Source organism: Melanerpes formicivorus, unplaced genomic scaffold (assembly GCF_026170545.1).
Source record: "Melanerpes formicivorus ecotype bairdi unplaced genomic scaffold, bMelFor1.0.p_v2 SCAF_10, whole genome shotgun sequence".
Lineage (NCBI taxonomy): Eukaryota > Metazoa > Chordata > Aves > Piciformes > Picidae > Melanerpes > Melanerpes formicivorus.
The window spans coordinates 13,413,189-13,434,150 of NW_027142362.1; the positions used below are offsets into that span (position 1 = coordinate 13,413,189).

Sequence of the window (20,962 nt, forward strand, 5' to 3'; positions counted from 1 at the left end):
GACACATCTTCCAGTAATGGAGCATAGAAATACACGCTGTTAAAACATCAACATTATCCACAAATACAGACAGAAGATGTTTTAAAGGACTGCCACACATGGGTTTCTGCAGTTCAGAGGTCAAACTTTGCTCTTGTTAATTACACTTAAGTCAAAGGGAACAAGATTTGACTGTAATGACTACAGAGAGGAGCGATGCAGGTTACATGCTTCCTCACACTGTGAGCCAGCATGCACACTCTCAGGTTTTTGGCACTTACATTCTCAGTCTCTTCTCTGGCCAGAGACCGTGTGTGCCCATTCAAAATATTTAACTAGCTACCACACAACAGGCCTGCATGTTTCTTATTCAAACATTCAAGGGGAGATTACTGTGTAAATAGAGTTAATATCTACCATGTCTCACAGCCTGCTCTGAAATCTGGACAGAGGAGAAAGATTTCTAGATTAAGGAATGCTGACATCAAAAGGCAAAACAATCATAAAGCATTCAAGAACTGAGTGCACAGGCAGGGCACAATCTGTTTTATTACCACATCTTATGATTGGAACCTTTGCAAATGCAGGCTACTGGAAATGCACATATTTTTATTTTTCAGTGTGCTACAAAGAGGTAACTCAGATTCTTTTCTACTCTACAACATCTAAAATCTGTCCTGCATTACTTTAGCTTCCTTCCTACTAACAGGCTATCCTGAAGATACTGCTTTTACATTCAGTGCTGCTGAAATTATATCTAAATTGGAAAAGCAATGAAATTATAGAGGAAGAAATACTTGCTTTTTAGCCAGGAAATCAGTGTCTGAGTGGAAAATAACTAGTAAGACCTGCATTGAAGAAGGTGGTCCCCTTGCCCACTGCTTCTCACTGAATCACTCACGGGCACAGGCAGAAGCACCTGGATCAGGTCTTTCCAGGGGGTCTGTTACTGCCACTGCCCCAGACTCCTGAGTATATGCGGGAGAGGAATCAAGGTCTAGGGAATCTTCCTGCAGCCAGAGTGATAAAGGGCCCTTGTCCTGAATAACAGGATTAGCTTCACTGCTCAAATGAATGGTGTCCTGCTCTATTCAGTGTGACCAGAGCAACATTCATCAGCAACTGCAAAACACCTTCTTTGTCCTTCTAGTGAAGGAAACAATCAGACTAAGGAGAACTTTTCCCTAGTAACTGAGGCCATGTACAACTTGGGAAATGGAGGGAAAATTTCTATTGCACTAATTTCTGTTTCCCAGTATCTCCTTTTTGCAGGGAAGGGAGGGCATTTCCATTTTCATAACTCTTATCTGGAAAGACACCATCTGGAGAGTATTTTTTGCCATTTCCTTAAAAAAAAAAATAGAAAAAAAAAATACAGAAAGTAAGAAAAAAAAGATGAATGTAAAGCAGCTAGTCTGACCAGGTGGAATTGCTGTTTAATGACAAGGGAGGAAAAGGGGTAGCATCAATAACAGAAAAAGATAGACTGAAGTTTTTCAAAATTCACATCTCTCTGAAAGTTCTGAAAATTGGTCAGTTAGACACTGCAATAATCTCCCAAGGGAAGCAGTGGATTCCCCTACATTGGACAGTTTAAGACTCAGCTTGACAGGGTGCTGGGCCATCTCATTTGAACTATACCGTTAGGTTGGACCATGGGGTCCATTCCAACCTGGCATTCTGTGATTCTGTGATACAATCAGCTCATACATGTAAGCAACAATACATCTTTTGATTCACACCAGGTCACCATGAACCACCCTGACTTCTGAAGGAAAAGTATGCAAAATTAATTCAGGAGCATCTTAAAATGCTTGTGGAGGCAGGTGAACGAAACTCAGCAACTGCTGACATATTCACTTACATCTGATGGCAAAAAGCAACAGTAGCCTCTCAGCTCCGGCAGTACTGGTCCCTCAGTGCAGGTTTCACACAGTGATGTGTTTCCCATTGCCTTTCTCAGACATAATGACATCTAAGTGAAGAAGCCTCAACCTACTGCTCTGTAGCTTGACTTCAGTGTCAAGACAATGATGGGCCCAAACAAGAAACCAAAAAGTGTTATCAGCAGTGCCTGCATGTTACACTCTCTAAGGGTAGGCAACACAAATCAAATACACATCCTCACACTGCACCTGCCCATTTGCTATCTTTCCTCCAGCTTCCTCTCTTGCAGGTCTCCAGTGTCACAGTTTGTTTGGTTCCATCTCCCAGTACGCAGTCAATGTGCTCATCCACCAACTGCTGTGGCTGAACTAACCCACATCCCCAGGGTCCTACCCTGCTTTGGTATCCAGATTTCTTCTTGGCCTTGCTCCTGGATGTGGAGGGTGAATTTTCACCCCACGCTTATGAGCTGTACCACAGGAGGTTACTGTGTGAGTTTGTTTACTGTCCTTTTTTGCCCCATGTTCACATGAAACTGCCAAGGATGGATTTTTCCCTTTGCTGTTGTATGTCACTCTTTTCAGACCAGTACTCTCTATACTGTGGGCTCGCTGCCTGGCTGCACTCAGGCCAGCTCTGGTCTTGAAGCTTCATACCAATGTTGATGCAATGCTGAGGTACTTTCTTCCAGCCATAGAAGAAAGCTAATTCCTCTGGGCTTAGCACTCTGCATAGATCTTTGAGAGTGGGACTGGGTTGCTATCAGTCAGCATAGGGGGGTGCTTGTGGCATGTCCCTTCACAGTTTTTGTGAAGGACTCTGAGGACAGCACAGAACTGCCTGGGCTAGTCCCACCACTCCCACTTGAAAAGAAAATAAGGCTGATCTCTTGGTTCGGGGGAATGGTAGAGCTGAAAATATAACTAAGTTTCAGTGCCTGCCAAGAAATGTTTCACTTACAGAAATATTTTTCCCTCTTGATCTTCCATATCATAGCTGTTCTGTGGCAGTAAGGAGTATGATGAGCTCAGGGCATAAGAGTCCTTTTAAAATCAACACTTATCCACCAAAATTGGGGCTGCTAGGAGTTATATTGGACACAAGAGCCATTTTTAATGTATGACCCATGACAAACCTGATTTACAGATTAAAATAACAATATTATGGCATTTACAGAATGTATAAATTTAAAGCTGAACTGTACCAGCCGTAAAATCTTGGATGCTTTTATTACAGCTGTGACTAGCAGCAGAACAATACAGCAGCTAAACATTGCAATTAATAATCTCCAAGTGTAACACATTCAAAAAATCAGGGTCCCTTTCAGTGTGTGTTACCAAGTGACATGAACACTGCATTGTGTCATGTCACATCAGACTTCCCTCAGGCAATGGCTCAGACCTGACATAAACAGATACAAAACACATAGCTCAGAACATTTAGCAATATAGATTCAAAGAAAGACCACACATTCTTACTGCTCAGGTTTAACTACTGTGCTGTATATTTATCACAAGGCTTTCACTTTCCTTTAGTCTGATGCAGAGAAAAAATGTCACTACGTGTGACCTCAAGTGTGTGTATACTGTAATATTTCTATACTATTTTGAATCAGACCTCATCCTAGGCTCATACAATTTGACAGTTAATCATGCAGAAGCCAGTTAGAAATCCTTAATTTCTAGGACAGTCTGCTCTGCCCTTGGATCACAAGCAGATATGCTGCCCAGCTTCCCTGTGCTAGGCAGTTCTGGTACTGAGGAGACCTGCACCAGAGAGGGCTGCTGTGCTGCACTGCTCTCTGCCTCCCTGTGCAAGGGTCAGGGAAAGCTCTTTACCTCCTAATGGAGAAAATATGAATACCACATCCTTGTTTGCTACAAGAAATGTTAGACAACTCTATAAACACATAGTTTACAGGAGATTTTTAAATGCATGCCTTTGTAATGAACACTTTCTCCAGGCAAGCAAACCAGGACAGCAGTACCAGCTCTCTCCCTAGCATGAACCAAAGCTTCTCAATGATTTCCAATAGTGGACATTATTGGGTTAGTAATCTGTATTAAAAAAAAAAAAAATCACACTGGAAACCTCAACACTTCAAAAATGATGGTCAGCAAGTGGTCAGCTGAGGGAGTAGGTCTGTGTTGTGGGATCTCAGCCAGGGATAAGCTTTAGTTCCCATTGAGCACTCCTGTATTAAAGACCAGTAATAATTCTGCATTCACTCCAGCCCATGTCAGGTTTGTAGAACTTGCTGCTCATATAAAAATCCCCCAAAGAAATTCTCTGAAAAATATGCAAATTCAATTCAGTTAATTGTGACTGCTACGATGAGTGTATTTAATTTGCAGCATCTTCTGATTGTTTATGGCGAGGGATAGCACTGGCACCACACTATTAAGAACTAGCTGGTGAGAGGATCCAACAGTCTGCCATTCTGCATTGAGTAATTAAGTATCCTGCTCACCTTGTTCACCTGAGTAGTAACCACTGGCATGCATGCAAAAATCACTCATCATTCCTAACCCAGCCTCAGCAGGATCACCATCCCCATTTTGCAATTAGGGAACCTGAAGGCCAGGTTTAAACATTGCTGAAGTAGCAGAGATGAGAAAATTACTGTCATGGTCTTACACAATTTCCACCCAAGTCAGAAAAGTGAGAGCTCCGTGGTGAAGTTCCTGCCCCACAAAAATCAATAGCTATACTCCCTCCTTACCCCTGTTCTTATTCACTGAACCATAATAATGACAAGGGAGCTATTTGCATGTTTAAAGAAGCAGAACTGAATGCATAGACTCCTTATAATTAGTTTCCCAGCAGCTGACTGTAAAAACATGTAATTTGGGTTCAAATAATATATACTTTTTAAAAATCCTGAACTGCACTTCCATCTGTTTTCTGGCTTTGAAACCATAAAAACCAGCACAGTGTGGCTGAAAAGTGTTCAACGAAAAAAGGTAGAATGCTGGGCTTTGGATGAACATATTGTGAGTCTGAAAGCTGTATAATCAATTAGCATCCTACTGGAAACCTGATGGCCTGTCGCGACCCATTAGGGGGTATTCTGCGCTCTCAATAGCTGTGGCTATAGGCACCATTTACACAGATACCAGGTAGGCCCCTACAAAACAGAATATAAGGTCAGCTCTTTTGTTTTATTTCTAAGTGCTTCTCTAGGATGTTTTCCTCTTCGATGGAATGAACATGGCAGTGCAGCTAAAAACGGCAACACTGTATCTCAGGTAAATGGGTTGAAAAGTCATTCTCACTGGGAAATGAACTCATGACCTTTTCAACCAAAGAGCAAGCTCAAGTCGTAAAAGTTTGCTGTTAAGATGCACTAAATATATATTGTTGAGTGATACCTTAAGAGAGCAATAGCAACAGAGCCTGCCCTAACAGCTTATGCTAATGCAAACATAATGTGCCATGTAGGAAGAGATTAATCAAGTTTTCCTAGTGGAAAAGTGACAGTCTGTCGTGACCCATTAGGAGGTACTCTTTACTCTCCCTATCTGTGACTACAGGGACCATTCATAAACTGACAAATTTGGGTGACTGGTAATACTACACTAGGACAAAAATAAAGTCTGAGATGAGTGTCACACTTCTGGTCCTTTCCATCACACTACTTAGAGAAATCTCCCTTTCATTCATCCTCTTTCATATACATACACGGTGTGCACACATACATGTACCTTGTGTTAATTGCAACACAACGCATTAACTACGCAGTTGAAGCAGAAGGCTTTAGTGCAGCCACTGCTTTTTGGTTCATAAGCTTAGTTTTCAGCAAAGAGGCACAATTAACATAGTAATTACCTTCAAAACACATCTGATTCCTTTCACACAACCAGAGAAAACAGCATAGTTCAGATTATAATTTAATATTAGAGAGAGGTAAATAAGATTTAACAATAATACCAGGACTTTTTTATGAGGGCAATCTCAAGTCACTGTCTCATCTCTTCTACAAATTGGAAACCACTCTGATAAGACTCCATTGGCATTCTGCTGTGCATTAGTCAGTTAATGCAGCGCTTATACTGGCTATACTTAATAGGGCAGTAAGATTGCCTTCAGTTTTAAGCAAAAGCTTATCTGTATGTCTATAGCTAATTTCTTCAGTGAGACAGCAGATCTCCAGTCCCTGTTTGCTTTCATCTGAATGTTTGGAAATATTGTATCCTGCAGTGGAAGGTACAATACTGCTTCCTAAAAGCCAGGCTGGCAATGGAATGTGCTGTGTTTTTAAGAACATAACCATCCTCCGCCTCAAGCCTTCCACAGAGCAATATTTAGATATCTTGTTTTTTCTCTGCTATGCTTATGAAGGCAGTGGTTTTCCTCCTTCTGCATATCATATTATGATTACTTTATTAGGGATTTGCTAGATGAAGTAGCTAAGTGAACACCAAAAATGTTAAGTGATAGTTTCACGTAGCTCTGGTCTGAAGTAAAGGATGTTTTGGTGAATTAGAGGCTCTATCTGATTTCATGGCCCCATATAACTCCAGTCCATCAAAAAATACTGGGAAACTAACTCATCACTTCCCTGCCACTGCAGCTATTTATTGTAGAGCAGGGCCAGTGTCAAAGGCTACCAGATCAGAATGAGAGCCCTGTGCATTTATTTCAGCAAGATTACAAGGTACACTGTTATGATGAGTTGGGATGCAAATTGATGGACACTGGCCCAGCCACCCTTAATTAAAATAACCTTTTTTTCTTTCTTTTTCTTTATATTTTTTAATCCCAAAGACGCTACAAATGATGATTTTAAAAATTAAATTCAACATCATTCACTCATTAAAAAGTTTTCATAATGCAGATGCATTATTGTAGTAGAGTTACCTTTATTATGCAGAAAGTGTAAACTGTGTAAGCTGTGTTTAACAAACCAAATATGACATCACTTGGGGTAGAGGCATTTCCAACAGTAGTATTGTGGCAGCTTAGGGGTCTATTTAGCAGTAGGACAAATCCCTGGCTTGGTTTGGAGCCCTTTTTGGGTTTACATCATCTCTGGTTAGCTTGATACTAGATCAGGCTTATGAATCATGAATTACAGACACCCCTTTCGCTGCTACCAGAAATACCTGATTTGAGACATGACAATTTAAAAATCTTTTGAAGTTATACTTCATTGTTGGACATGACATTTGAAAGCAGGCAACATTCCCTACTGCCACTTAAAACTGACTGCTAGAAAATCACTTATATGAATCCTTCCTTGATTCTCAGTCTCAAGTATGATAGCTGGCATGGTTTATTCTAGTGATAAGATGTTAAGTTTGCTCTGTTCTAGGGGCATAGCACAAAAACAGTAATGAAAAATCAGCAAATGTTTCTATGAACCAAAAACTCAGAGGAAAAAAAATATGACTGATGGGTTTATATTTATTACCCTAAATCATCATTACAACAGTTAAGGTTCACTAATGTGCCACAAGTTCTCACAGAGTATCATGTACTTATAAATTAGAATCTTAGACATCAGGCAATAAAAAATTAAAAGTTCTTAATTCTTGGGCTTTCTTAACTGTTTCCTGTTACTTAAATCTGTACACTCAGCTTAGACTATAGAATTAATAAACATTTACCATTTACATGAGTACTATGGAATAAAATCTTAGCTTTTCTTTATGAGTCTTGCTCCAGGCAGTGAGAACTACCTACGCTCAAACACCCAAGCCTTCTCTTTTCGTATCACCATGGGCCTGCAGGCTGTTGTCCTGTCATCAGTCTCACCTTACCTGCCACTTTCCTTTCACCTAAGCCCAAGAGAAACCAAACTCCAACATGGCCTCACTGCTGCCACTCTCCCAATGGGAAAAAAAAATTCCTATGCTCCACTACTGACACTGTGGACTTAAGCTTGAAATTTACTTGTTCAAGACAGGAATACCTCAGCCTTCATACTCTGGTCATATAGCTCCCAGCTAGCTACGCAAAACCCTGGACTGCATGCAGACAACACAGGTATTCCAGACAGTGTATGCAGTGGTGATTGTTCATGATGTTTCCTCATCCATAACTTTTGACACTTCATTTATTGGCCAGATTGTTAGGAGTCTTTCCACTTTAGGTAAGGTCAGAGAGTGCACAGCTAAGGGGGTTAGTTTGTACCTTTACTGAGTGGAATCACAGAAAAGAAAAACTGAGGTTAGAAGGGACCACTGCAGATCATAATCTAGAGCAAACTCTTGTTCAAGCCAAATCTAACTTCAAAACTGGATCATGCTTCCCAAGGAATTGTCCAATTGTGTTTTAAACTCTCAAAACACAGAGATCCTACAGCCTCTCTGGGCAGCCTGCTCCCTGCTGCACTGTTCTCACTGTGAAAAATTACTTCCTTATGTTCAACTAAAATTTCTCTTACTGCAGTTTGGGTTTGTAGCTTCTTGTCTTTTCACTGTGCACTTCTGAGAAAGATCTGGCTCCATCTTTTCCATAACCCCCTCTTTAGGTAGTGAAAGACTGATTATATCCCTCTGAGCTTTCACTTCTCCAAGTTAAACAAACCTAGATCTCTCATACATCGTATCTAACTATCTTAGTGGCTCTCCACTGGACTTTCTGCTGTCCTCACCCTCCCAAAACTAACTGCAATATTCCAGATGCAGTCTCAGAAATGCCAACTAGAAGGGAAAGATCAGTTCCCTTGTCCTGCTTGCTCTCCAGCCAGCTGTCCAGCTCTCAGCAAGGCAAGAGGATTACATTACAACCTCCAACCTACATTAGCAATACTTTTGGGCAGTTTACACTGATAAAGTGTTGTTTATATGGAAACCAAGAATTTTCTGTAATCATTTATATTTAATCCATTATTTTCTTACCTTACCACTTTCCTTGTAAACTCTGATTATTGCAACTTTTTGGCAGGACTGTTTTGTGAGCAGTTCTTTCCCAATTCAGCTAAAGCAGCGTGATGAGAAGCAGAAGAGATTGCAATACACTAACATTTAAAATGTGCTTTTGAAGAGGCCTTTGGGCACAGATGTTCCATAAAACTGTATTTATTATTATAATAATCTGCTGAAGAGTGCAGCTGTTTATTCAGGGGTCTGAATATTGAAGACTCTCTAAATCTAATGATTCCAAGTCTGCCCCACTCACTGCAATTCCAACACTAATAAGAAATACAAATTTGAAAAATCCATATATACAAATGCATTTTAGAGCACAACAGAATAAACACTGACTCACAGCATAAATACTGCTAGAAGAAATCTTTCAGATGGAATCCCTTCAAAATACAAGTGATGTCAAAAAAAGCTCCTAAAGAAAAAACCCCAAACCCACAACACAGAGGTACTACTCGAATTTTATGCCTCACCCATGAAAGTATATTAACAGTACGTGCTTGTAAGTACTCTGGCTTGTACAGCACTGATGCACATGGCCAAAAGGCTCTGGTTCATCAACTTTCCTCAAGACACAGTGGAGGTGCAATTTTAACTCCACCTGAGTTTTTGGACAATGTTATTGGTCATGATTTCCTGTTATCAGTTTGGAGAGGGGAAGAATAATCCGAGTATCAGAAATGTGCAAAAACCCATGATAAAATTATAAATGTCACAATCATTTTTCGTTTCTTGCATGATGTAGCAACTCCTTGCTCAAACAACTTTGGAACTGGGTTACTAATCTCATCTAGGATGCCATGACTGAACAATTTTCTGTCAGTCAATGCAGATATAAGAGATTTCAGGATAGTTAGAGAAAAATAATTTAAAGCTGTAAACTGTTCTCATCTGGACCCACAACTATTTTGCCTGACCATATTTATCTCTTCTGATTTTGTCTCCTGCAAAGCTAAGTGGAATCCAGAGGCTTCTTGCCTTTGCTATATGGGTGCCACAGCAAGAGCTTCCTTGGAAAGCTTTTCCTCTCATTCTCCGTGCATCCCTAGCAACAAACACTGGGAGACCTTGGAGCACCTTTTAAACAGATGTTTGGCACATGAGGCTGGGGGTTGCTTGCTGCAGGTAAGACTGTGAACAACCCAAATCACAGTAATTATTTACTTTTATCAGCCTCAACGGGTTCAAATTGGCATCTCTTAAATCATATAATATTTACCACTATTGTCAGAAGCAACTTCTGAGGAGTCTCTACAGGAAACTGCCTATAGCTCTACAAACCTCCTTCTGAGCCTGTCCGTTTATATTAGGTCATGTTCTCAGCCCTTTCTGAAAAATCCAGGTTTTCTACATTCACCCTAGAATGAAAAAGTGTTATTCTTAGAACTGTTAAATTAATATGCTATTGTAATTCATAAAACATTGTATTCCGCTATTTATTCATCTGTTCATGAACTCTGCAGTCTGTAGTTTCACTGGGGCACAAAAAGACTTCTGAAACCCTTTGCCTCTTCCTCCTCTTTTATGCAGAGAAATCTGAAAACTTAAAATTTTTACTTTGTTATTTTAATACTAAATGCTGTAATATCCTAAACAATGCATGAAGAGTATTTGAATTATTTGTTTGCTGGTGATCATTACAGAGGAAATTGCTTTTGCAAATGTGACAGGTTTAATGTCATTTTGTACCAAGACCAAATAATTCCCATGCCTCGTGCTTTCAGGGTTATGGTCCTGAGTCTGCTGGAGTAAGATTTATGGTAGAAACACTTGTGCTCCTTCCCTCATCTTTGGTCATTGCAACTAGGCCTATCTGAGGTTATAACTTCAAAAGTGCTCGCTGCGGGTTTCACAGAGGCTGTGCTCTCTCTGTGTCCTCAGAGCCAGAGGCTGTGGAGCTGTCCTGGCGAGGCTGTGAGCCTCCCCCTGCCTCAGGACTCTGATCCCAGTTGTGCAGGCAGAGGAAAATCCTTTAGAAGATTAGTGAGACTGCTGGTGTGGCATGGCTCAGTCACAACCAGTACCACAAGAAATGGAGAGCATGACTAACAACCAAGCGTTACTCACGTGTGCAGCTGTCTTAGCTGCCGTGTGTGCAATTCCCCTAGGATTTTCATACGCTTTAAGGAAAAGGAGGCCGGAAAAATAAATTAAGTTAGCCCAGGCAGAGGTGTTTCTGACTACAGTATGTGTTCTATGATAACGAAAGATACCAGATACAGAAACCACCAGTCCTCTCCGAAGATCACAAGCTGGCTCCACATGCTGTAATAATAAGCTCTGCTCTAAACACTTGGGCTTCTGTATCTTATGTACCAAGTACAAAACCCTTAAGTGGTCTACAAACTGCCTACAACCATATCTGTGCTTCTGAGTTACCACACAGTTTACTGATGCATGATAAAAGAATACTTTTAAGTTCAGTCTGTTGGAGCAGCACAGTACTGGCTTAAATCTCAAGAAACTTTCACTTTACAGTATTTTCATAGTGTCAGTCAGGGTTGGAAGGGACCACAAGGATCATCTAGTTCCAACTGCCCTGCCATGGGCAGGGACACCCCTTTTAGTGGGAGCAATGTGCCAGACAGAGTCATGTCATGTAAAGCCATGCTTAGCATAAGGTCTGATTCCACAGCAGATTAAGAGTGCAAGGGACATCTGAAGCAGCAGTAATAGTGGTGCAAACCCATGCATCTCTACTTCTTCCATGATATAAATTTACCATATTTTCCCTAAGCCATTAATTAACTTGTTCACTAGCCATGGAGCCTATTTGCTTTTGGAATATCAGTAGAGAAAGAGGGCTGCTGTTAAAGGACTACAAAAAGTGTGAGGGAGCAATGGCTTCCAAGCACTCAGCAAAGCAAGATAAATTTTTACTGGAACAGCTGAAGGCACATCTTCCCACAAACACCTTTGTTCTTGCCAAATTTAAGCTTCATAGCCCAACCACTGTGGATTTCAAGTTGTTCAATAACAGCCACATGCAATTTTTATAATGGGAGAAGCGACCTTTTTGCTTCACCTCATTCTCGAATAAAATGAACCATTTTTTAAATCAAACTTTATTAAAATAAATTTTTAAACGTAATAAAAAAAGAGTCACCATGGGCAGGACTGTTTTACTTGAGAAGTGAAAGATTTAAAAGATATAAGCAGCTGCTTAAATGCCCGAGTGCAAACGGCCTCAGTCTCAGGAGGTTGGTATTTAAGCTGGCATGTGATTTTAAGCCCCTAAGTAATCCCTAAGAAACAAAAAATCAGAAATCATATGCTGCAAGTTGTATGTAATTGCAAAATCTTGCTAACCTGGGACTGTGGACTGTTAACATCAGCCAAGCCCAAATACCTGCTATATTAATGCTTAAAGTTATACAGTGATTCAAGAGCTTGGAGCAGACACAACTAATGCTGTTCTCAAATTGCTGTGGTATTTCACAGAGTGCTCCAGTAACATATCCTGCTCTATACAGTGAGAAGTTAATTTTTATGCCTTACAGTAGAATGTGCAATGAAGTTGAATTACAATTGCTGTGGGAATCATAACACTGGAAAACATGTCTAAATCTCAGCTTTAAGGTGTGCTAACATATCTTTTGCATCTAATTTCCTTTAGGAAAAAAAATGAAAGAAAAGAAAAAAGAGCAACTGGCTATTGTTGACCTTGCCAGCAAAAAAGATCCAAGATGTTTCACTATGGGTTATCTGGGGACCTCTGGCACATTCCCACTTGCTCTCGTACCAGCTTGTTCTCAGCAAACATTGCTGCTCCAGATAAGAGCCACACTGAAGAAGTCTTCTCTGTGACAGCTTCATAAGGCCTTATGCAATGTCAGATTACTGGAAAAGGGGAATACGGATGGGAAAAATCTTTTCATATTCACACATAGCCTCAAGGTTGTTCTGGATTCACAGTCCAGGAAAGAAATGAAGTGAGGCAAAGCTGTAGTGGCTAGCAATCAGGGATAACTCAAGGCCCCTCCATGGAAAAATCACAGCAGAGAGGCACTTAAAATGAGGTGTAAAAAGGAGAGAGAGGAGCAAAGCTGACATTCCCACTGAAAAGAGCCCTTATCATTCCTCATGCGACACTTGAGCAGGGTGCAATAAAGACTCTTTACAGCCAAAATGTCATTTTGTTGACTACTGACTTCCTGTCTTCTTTGCACTTCGAAAATGGTTTTAACTGACTTTTAGATGCTCTCTTTCAGTTGCCTTTTCTTTTTTTTCTTAGACTTTTTCTTAGCCTCATTAAATCTGTCCTTTTCTTGTATTTCTGGGCATTTTAGTAGGATATTACCAGGGTCAGAACACCTCTGAGAGTTTTCTAACTGTGGATGTTTCTAGTTTATAAGTTATACTCAGAAATTATGGTTTTGTAGGTTTATCTCCACTTAGGGATAGAAGTCCACACAGGGAGGAGAATACTAAGGTTGAAATGGGAAAAATCACTAGGTTAGAAAAAGGAAGGTGGTATTGTGCTCTTAGTACCTAAAACTAGCATTCCCATTCCTTCGTGATGCGATGAAACACAGAGGCAGAAAAAGAGGGAATGAGTGGGACAGAACATCAAATTTTCATCATTTGGACTCCATCTCTGTGAACTTTTTCACAGCATTGTAGTAGAGCAGTACAAAATGGAAAGAGATGAACAGGTTCACATCTATATGCTTGAAAGAAAGGGAGGAGAAAACAATTCTTTTTTACTCATTTACCTGATGCCCTATGGGAACTTGACCAGTGTAGTCAAGCAGTTGTGCCTGTATGTACATGGACACGTATGCACAGATGCTGTGTGTGTCTGCTTTCCAAAAAATATCTGTGAAGATCTAACATCTTCTAAAAATATATACATGTCTTTGGAACTTATAACTTTATAACATGTGCCATCTTTCATTTAGAAATTCATTCCCCATCCAAAACGTCTGTGTTGTTTTGAGAAAAGGACATGTGTAATCAGGAGGGTGGTCTGCCTCCTAAAGAGCTACAGGGCTTGGGGCCAGCCAGCTCTTTTCAGTTATCACATCCAGGTGGGAATTGGTCAGATGGCTCCTATAAAAGACTGCATGTGGAGTGGGAAATTTTTGTGAAGTCCATTTTGGCTGAGGGGTAAAAGGGCTGAAATTAGATTTTACTAGGTTTGAAAAATAGTCTGACTCCTGAAGGTGTGGTGTTAGATTTTGTCGGGCTGGGAGGGCAGCCCACAGGGCCGGCACTATGGGGACCTATGGGGACTACCAACAAGTCCATTAGACTTGTTTGCATTATTTCAAAGTCCTGGCCACAGCAATCAAACAACCAAATGCTTTCCACCCCAGAAAAGGCTCAAACCAAAGCCAGAGCATAAAGCAAGCAACCCAACCCCAAAGAACCCACCACACACGCATTAAAAACTCTGGCTAATGTACACACAGCAGACAAAAAAAGTCAGCAATCATCCAAAATTACTTTTGTGTTATAGATTGCTCCTGAATGAGGCCTAATAGTGGAAGGATCACTGAAAACTGTTTTCCATTTCCATCATGTTTTTATGATAACCATTCTGACCAATTTCCTGCTCTTTCTCTGGCAGATCCCCCCTGCTTTACACTAAGGCTCCTTCATGCTGCCTGGGCTGTACCGCACTTGTGCTCAGCCCCTTCCCGGGAAGCTGAGGCTAGGAAACAGAATGATTATTGTTACACAATAACTGTTTTTCCTTTATCTTTTCTGATGGGGGAAAAAAAAGCACACTACTGGCTACATCTGCAGAGCACCAATTAGAGATAGAGAGGAAACGTATTTGGTCTCCATGGATGGTTCAAGGTTAGAGAAAATTACCCACTTTTAGCAGATAACAGAATCCTAACTATCTGCCTTAAACTGGGATTGACTGTTCACTATCTGTGCTGAAAGTAGGTACAATATTTCATCCAAAGATAGGTGTATTTGCCTTCTAGTCTTAGCACTAGGTAATATTATTTTGCTGACCTTCACTCACATTGGCACAGGAATTGATGTAACACGAAGGGATATGACAGAAGGCAATCAACAACACAAGAAGATATGAAAAGGCTAAAGAACTTAAGTCCTTAAGAATGAGACACCTACTACCCAGCCACATATAGACTTGTGAAGAGCTACCATAAGACACAACATAAATCAGTATATGCCCACTTTATTCACAAAATGATGGATAATCTAGCAGGTCAGCTTGAGTTACCTTAATTTGCAAGTCAGTTTCTTACACTTTTTTCTTTTAAAAAAACCCAACAACAACCAACCAAACTCACTAATCAATTTCAGATTACAATAGACTGAAGCACAGCAGGAGCTGCCAGCCCCATCTCCATAGCAGAGATCCCACAGCTACACCCTTGAGGCAGTTCACAAGGCAGGGTGCTGATCTGTCCCAGGCCCAGCCAGCAGGCACCCAGTGCTGTGCCTTGCTTTGTCACACCATGCAGCCTGCTGGTAGGTCGTGCATGCCTGCACACCTGCACACATGGCTGCAGAGCATTTTTGAGCCCCTCAGATCCAGCACTAGTTAGGCACCAAGTCAGTGCCCTGTGGAAAAGTTGGAGAAGTCCAAAGGCAGTGCTAGCACTAGCAAGACATGAGTGTCTAAAAGTCTGCTTCCAGGAAATTCACCTTTGAAAAGCCCTGGATGCCACCTGACATTGGGATTATAGTACTATGGAGGAGCTTGGATGTAGGGATGAGCTGGAATTGCAGCACATAAACTTTCTTCTCTTTATATCTCAAAGAAACGACTATATTGCAGGCAGACCTGAACAAGGGACATCCTGCAGGTGAATAGAATAGAATAGAATAGAATAGAATAGAATAGAATAGAATAGAATAGAATAGAATAGAATAGAATAGAATAGAATAGAATTAACCAGGTTGGAAAAGACCTTTGAGATCACCGAGTCCAACCTATCATCCAACACTATCTAATCAACTAAACCATGGCACCAAGTGCCCCATCCAGTCTCTTCCTAAACACCAGTGATGGTGACTCTACCACCTCCCTGGGCAGCCCATTCCAATGGCCAATCACTCTTTCTATGAAGAACTTCTTCCTAGCATCCAGCCTAAACCTCCCCTGGTGCAGCTTGAGATTGTGTCCTCTTGTTCTGGTGCTGGCTGCCCAGGAGAAGAGACCAATCCCCACCTGGCTACAACCTCCCACCCATCCCATTGCCATTAGGTTCTCACAGCACCTTATTGTGACTTCATGTGTGAAATATTATGTCTGGCCTGTGACACTATACAGGACAGCAGGGCTACTGTGGCACCACAGCTCTTGGGCAGCAGGCCAAGCAGGCCCTGAGGCTCTGCCTGCCACACCCCACCTGAGCCCACTGGCAAGGGGCAGCCTAAGGGAACTGGTGGCTCCCAGGCAGCCCTCTGTAATTACTCAGCCCATTTCTATGGGTTCTGCATAGCTGATATCTGCAGCCAAGTCTGTTCTTGCTCCTCTACCCCTGTTATTTTATTTTACATGGGGGCAGGGGAGAACAGACTGCTGACAGCCCTCTCCTGTACACTGCAGACCAGCTGATCTATGTCAGTTTATTCTTTTGGTCAAAGCTATTTTGAGACACAAAATTACAAGACTTGATATGTGGAGTTCAATGGGGCTTTACACTTGGAAAACACTCTTCATGAAGTTCCCTAATATGAACAGTACTTTTCTGTGGTGAATCTGTATGGGAGCTACACACGGTTTCATCTGTCACAGTAGTGTTGCGACAAAAGCCATTACTGCATAGACTTTTAACCAACAAATCCCTTTATGGGATTGCGAATGAGGGTGCAGAAAGCAACAGACTTCAATAGACATGGAAAGTATTTCCTATGTGAGGATTTTGAAGGGAAAGCAGCTGTAAGAATGAAGATATTCAGGAAAAAGACCAGATCTGTTAAAATACTCAGATACTATTCTGTGTCTATACTCATAGCAGCACTTTGCAAAATACAAGCAATCCAAACTCAAGTTAATTTGTTTCATTTCACTCTTGGCTGTTCTGTGGGAGGACTAGGGGAATACAGCTGTAGACGAAAACAGTATAAAGCTTGAGCTCTTGAAACATATGAGGGTAATGCTTCTCCATTTGAAAATACAGATGGATTATTTCCACAGATGACTTGCAGATGTAACATTTAGCTATTTAAAGATTGGAGTTTTTTTCCAACACTTTTTGAAGACCAATAGAAAATCTTGTTTGTGGCAGGACTTACACTGAAATTATAGAGCTGTTCCATTAGTACCCATAGCACCCATCACATTTTTCCTCTTTGTTTTGGTCAAGGGTTTCCCTTTTTTGTCTTTGCCTTTTCTCTATCTCACACTTGGCTCTTTTCTGCCCGTGTCCATAGCAGCACCCACTGGTAGATTGCAATGATGCTGAGATGGACTTCTGCCAGGGAAGGAGAAAAATTGGCAAGCAATGGGTGATGCAGTTCAAGGTTGTTCTGGGTTTTGTCGGTCCAACATCAGACCCTTCTAAGAAGCAGCAACTGAATATTCTTTCAGTCCTGATGATCTTGGTAAACTGGGACTCATTCTGGTTTTCATTTTACCTACTGTGTCAGTAGGAGGCAAATAAAAAAAAAAGCTAAGCAATGAAAGCTTATTGTGATGTGGTAACAGGTACAACATTTAAAGCAGGACATTTCAGTCACTTTTAAATGCTTCTAGGAGCATTAAAAAAAGATTTCTATGTATATAGCACAGAAAGTGCCTTGAAGTTATTTATATTTCTTATTATTTTTGTGTCTTAGAAGACACAGGGAAAACACAATGTGCTAGGCAACTGCTACTTATTAAAAGATTTAATCCTACGTTAAGACTCATAAACAAGAGATCTAGGTGTAGACAAATGTGTAGAGAAGAAATAACTACTTATGAACTTAATACATGTGTGCTTATAAAATTGGTTAAACATTACAAAGTCAAAGCTTTTAAAATATTCTGGGATCTTGGAATAGGACTGCCCACGTGCCTGAGCTGAACACATTAAATATCCACGCTGTCATCATTTTGTCTGAAAGCACAAAAATATTTGGGAGAGAAGTGGATGTAGTAGATAAGAGTTGGATGGATATTGAGGTAATTATTGGAAGATGGCAGACATAGATGAAAGGACACAGAATAAAAGGCAAGAATAAATTATTACAGAGGGATTTTGTGTGTATATAGTACTGTGTTACTTAGATGTACGTACTAACGCATCTGGGGGCATGTGGGGGTTTGAAAAATATAAGGACTAAAGAGATTGAGTGTACTGTCACCCCAAGGAGTGGAATAGAGCCAAAAAAAGGATCATTTGAGGTGAAACAGCAAGCAAAGCTTACTGCCTGTGCCATTTATTTGCTTCACATATTTGCTTTTAGTTACAGCCATCCATTCACAGTTGGCATGTGTTCAAACAAAAATTTGTGAATCTAACAGATTAATTATTAAACCTTTCCTTATTCAATCAAGGCACCATAATTACCAATAATATTCCACTAAAAAAAATCAAATCAAACCAAAGCAACCACCCCCTTCACATAGTCCTTAAAAAAAACCAAACAACAACAAAAAACCAAACCCAAAGAAGAAATCTTGACTATGACACATCCTATAAAGGCAAGCTGGAATTCTCTCAAATAACATGAAACAGCTATCCTGAGACAAAAGTAGTTTAGCAAAACCACTTCAAACAGAGTTTTTAATTACTGCAAAATCTCCCTCTTTCAGTCACTTCTGACAACTGGTCCTGAATATCAAAACTTATCTCAACTGCCATGAAACATCACAGAGAGAAAAAAAAAAATCTCATGCTGGGTAGCTGGACCTTGGGTTGATGGATGGAGAACCTACAGACCCAGAGAGAAGGCTGAAGGGAGTACCACATGAAGTGGGTACTGTACCTACACATAGAAGATGTATTTTTTTTTTTTTCTGTGAAATATACAGTTTAATATACAGAGGAGAACCCAGAGGGGAAAAAAAAGTAGCTGTCCACACAAAGAGTTTTCTGTTTCTTTAAATATTTATAAACCATAGAAGGTTATAAATGTAAGGGGCCTCCGAAGTTCATCTAGTCCAACCCCCCTGCAATGAGCAGGGACAGTCTCCACTAGATCAGGTTGCTCGAAGCCTTGTTGAGCCTGACCTTGAATATCTCCAGGGATGGGGCCTCAACGACCTCCCTGGGCAGCCTGTTGCAGTGTTCCACTACCCTCATGGTAAAAAACTCGTTCCTAACATCCAGTCTAAATCTACTCTTCCCTAATTTCAAACAACTGCCCCTCATCCTATCACTACAGGCCTTCATAAACAGTCCCTCTGGACCTGCTCCATCAGGTCCATGTCCTTCCTGTGTTGAGGACTCCAGAGCTGGATGCGGTTCTCTAGGTGAGGTCTTATCAGAGCAAAGTTGCAGAGCCTCTTCTCAATCTCCTGGCCACACTTCTTTTAACAGTATCACAGTATCACAGTATCACCAAGGTTGGAAGAGACCTCAAAGATCATCTAGTCCAACCTTTCACCACAGACCTCATGACTAGACCATGGCACCAAGTGCCACATCCAATCCCCTCTTGAGCACCTCCAGGGACAGAGACTCCACCACCTCCCTGGGCAGCCCTTTCCAATGACGAATGACTCTCTTGGTGAAGACCTTTCTCCTCACCTCGAGCCTAAACTTTCCCTGGCACAGCATGAGACTGTGTCCCCTTGTTCTGGTGCTGGTTGCCTGGGAGAAGAGACCAACCCCTTCCTGGCTACAACCACCCTTCAGGTAGTTGTAGAGAGCAATGAGGTCACCACTGAGCCTCCTCTTTTCCAGGCTAAACAATCCCAGCTCCCTCAGCCTCTCCTCATAGGGCTTGTGCTCAAGGCCTCTCACCAGCCTTGTTGCCCTTCTCTGGACACATTCAAGTATCTCAATGTCCTTCTTAAACTGAGGGGCCCAGAATTTTCATGCAGCCCAGGATGTGATCTGCCTTCTGGGCTGCAAGTGCACATTTTTGGCTCATTTCCAGCTTCTCATCCACCAGAACTGCCAAGTCCTTTTCCACAGGGCAGCTTTCTGTCACCTCATCCCCCAGCCTGTATTGATATCAAGGATTGTTGTGACCTGCTGCCCCTCTAGCATATTGACAACACCACTAAACTTGGCGTCATGTGCAAACTTGCTGACGGTGCACTCGAGCCCACTATCTAGATCACTGATAAAAACGGAAAACAGATCTACAGACATTAAAGCCTAAACCCAGTTCAGACTTAAGACTTTGCAAATTTATAAAAATTAACCACAAGCTTGTTATTAACCATGGACTCCAATACCTTCTTGCTTTGTCCCAGCTCACCGTTTTAGCCACTGCCTGAGTAATACTGTAAAAGTGACAGGAAATTTGCTTTTAACTGCTAAGAATTTTGATTCTTCTACAGATAGACATGGGTAACCCTATTAGGAAAAAAAAATGATAAAGGTATGACTAAACTTGCAACTAAGATATGCCATCATGGAACCCAAACTTTTGAAATTATATGACCAAAGGCTGCAAATAATTGTAAGAGAGAAAAATTGTGAGGTTGCTATAGCAACTATTAACAATTTAGGCAGGCTGTTGATATGAGATCTTATTAAATATGTCAAATAAAACATGTTATTTATAATGTAAAACTTCAACACTGACAAGTTACAACTGACAGAAATTAAAAAGAAATTCAAGATGTAACTTAATAAAGTCTTGAGAGTTAAGGCTAAGGTGACACTTCCATTCTACCTTTTCAATTTACACATTCTAAAAGACCTTCAAAATCAAAATCTTATATGCTAAAATTTTTCATGCTTGGCCATGGTCTGGAGAAAGGCACAATCAAAACCAGTCAGCTTCTTTTGAATTATCTTCTTTGGGAGGTGCAGAGATGGGAACATCCTGATTTTTAGCCTCTGATATAATTGTTTTGGTGTGTAAAGATCACATCTGGATTGTGCACTATGCTGCTGTCCTTACTTGGAGTAAATTGTAGTTGCTCCATTGTTCTCACATCAGTGAATCTAGCTAACTCCACACATGAAACAGCAGAAACTTTCCCAGAAATACAGCCTCTTTAAGACATCAGTTCTGCAAATGCACTGAAATCTTCACTGGGATTACTCATGTGCTTAAAATTAGGCATGAGATTAATTTACAGCATGGTCTAATTTATTCTATGGTGCAATTGCAATCCTAAAAAGAAC

The 20,962-nt window shown here is 40.9% G+C and overlaps 1 protein-coding gene across 1 annotated transcript in view; it reads right to left on the reverse strand.

Moving 5' to 3' along the window:
* The window catches only part of SEMA6D (semaphorin 6D), a 150,235-nt gene that overhangs the window by 75,856 nt on the left and 53,417 nt on the right, over positions 1 to 20,962 (reverse strand). The window lies entirely within an intron of this gene.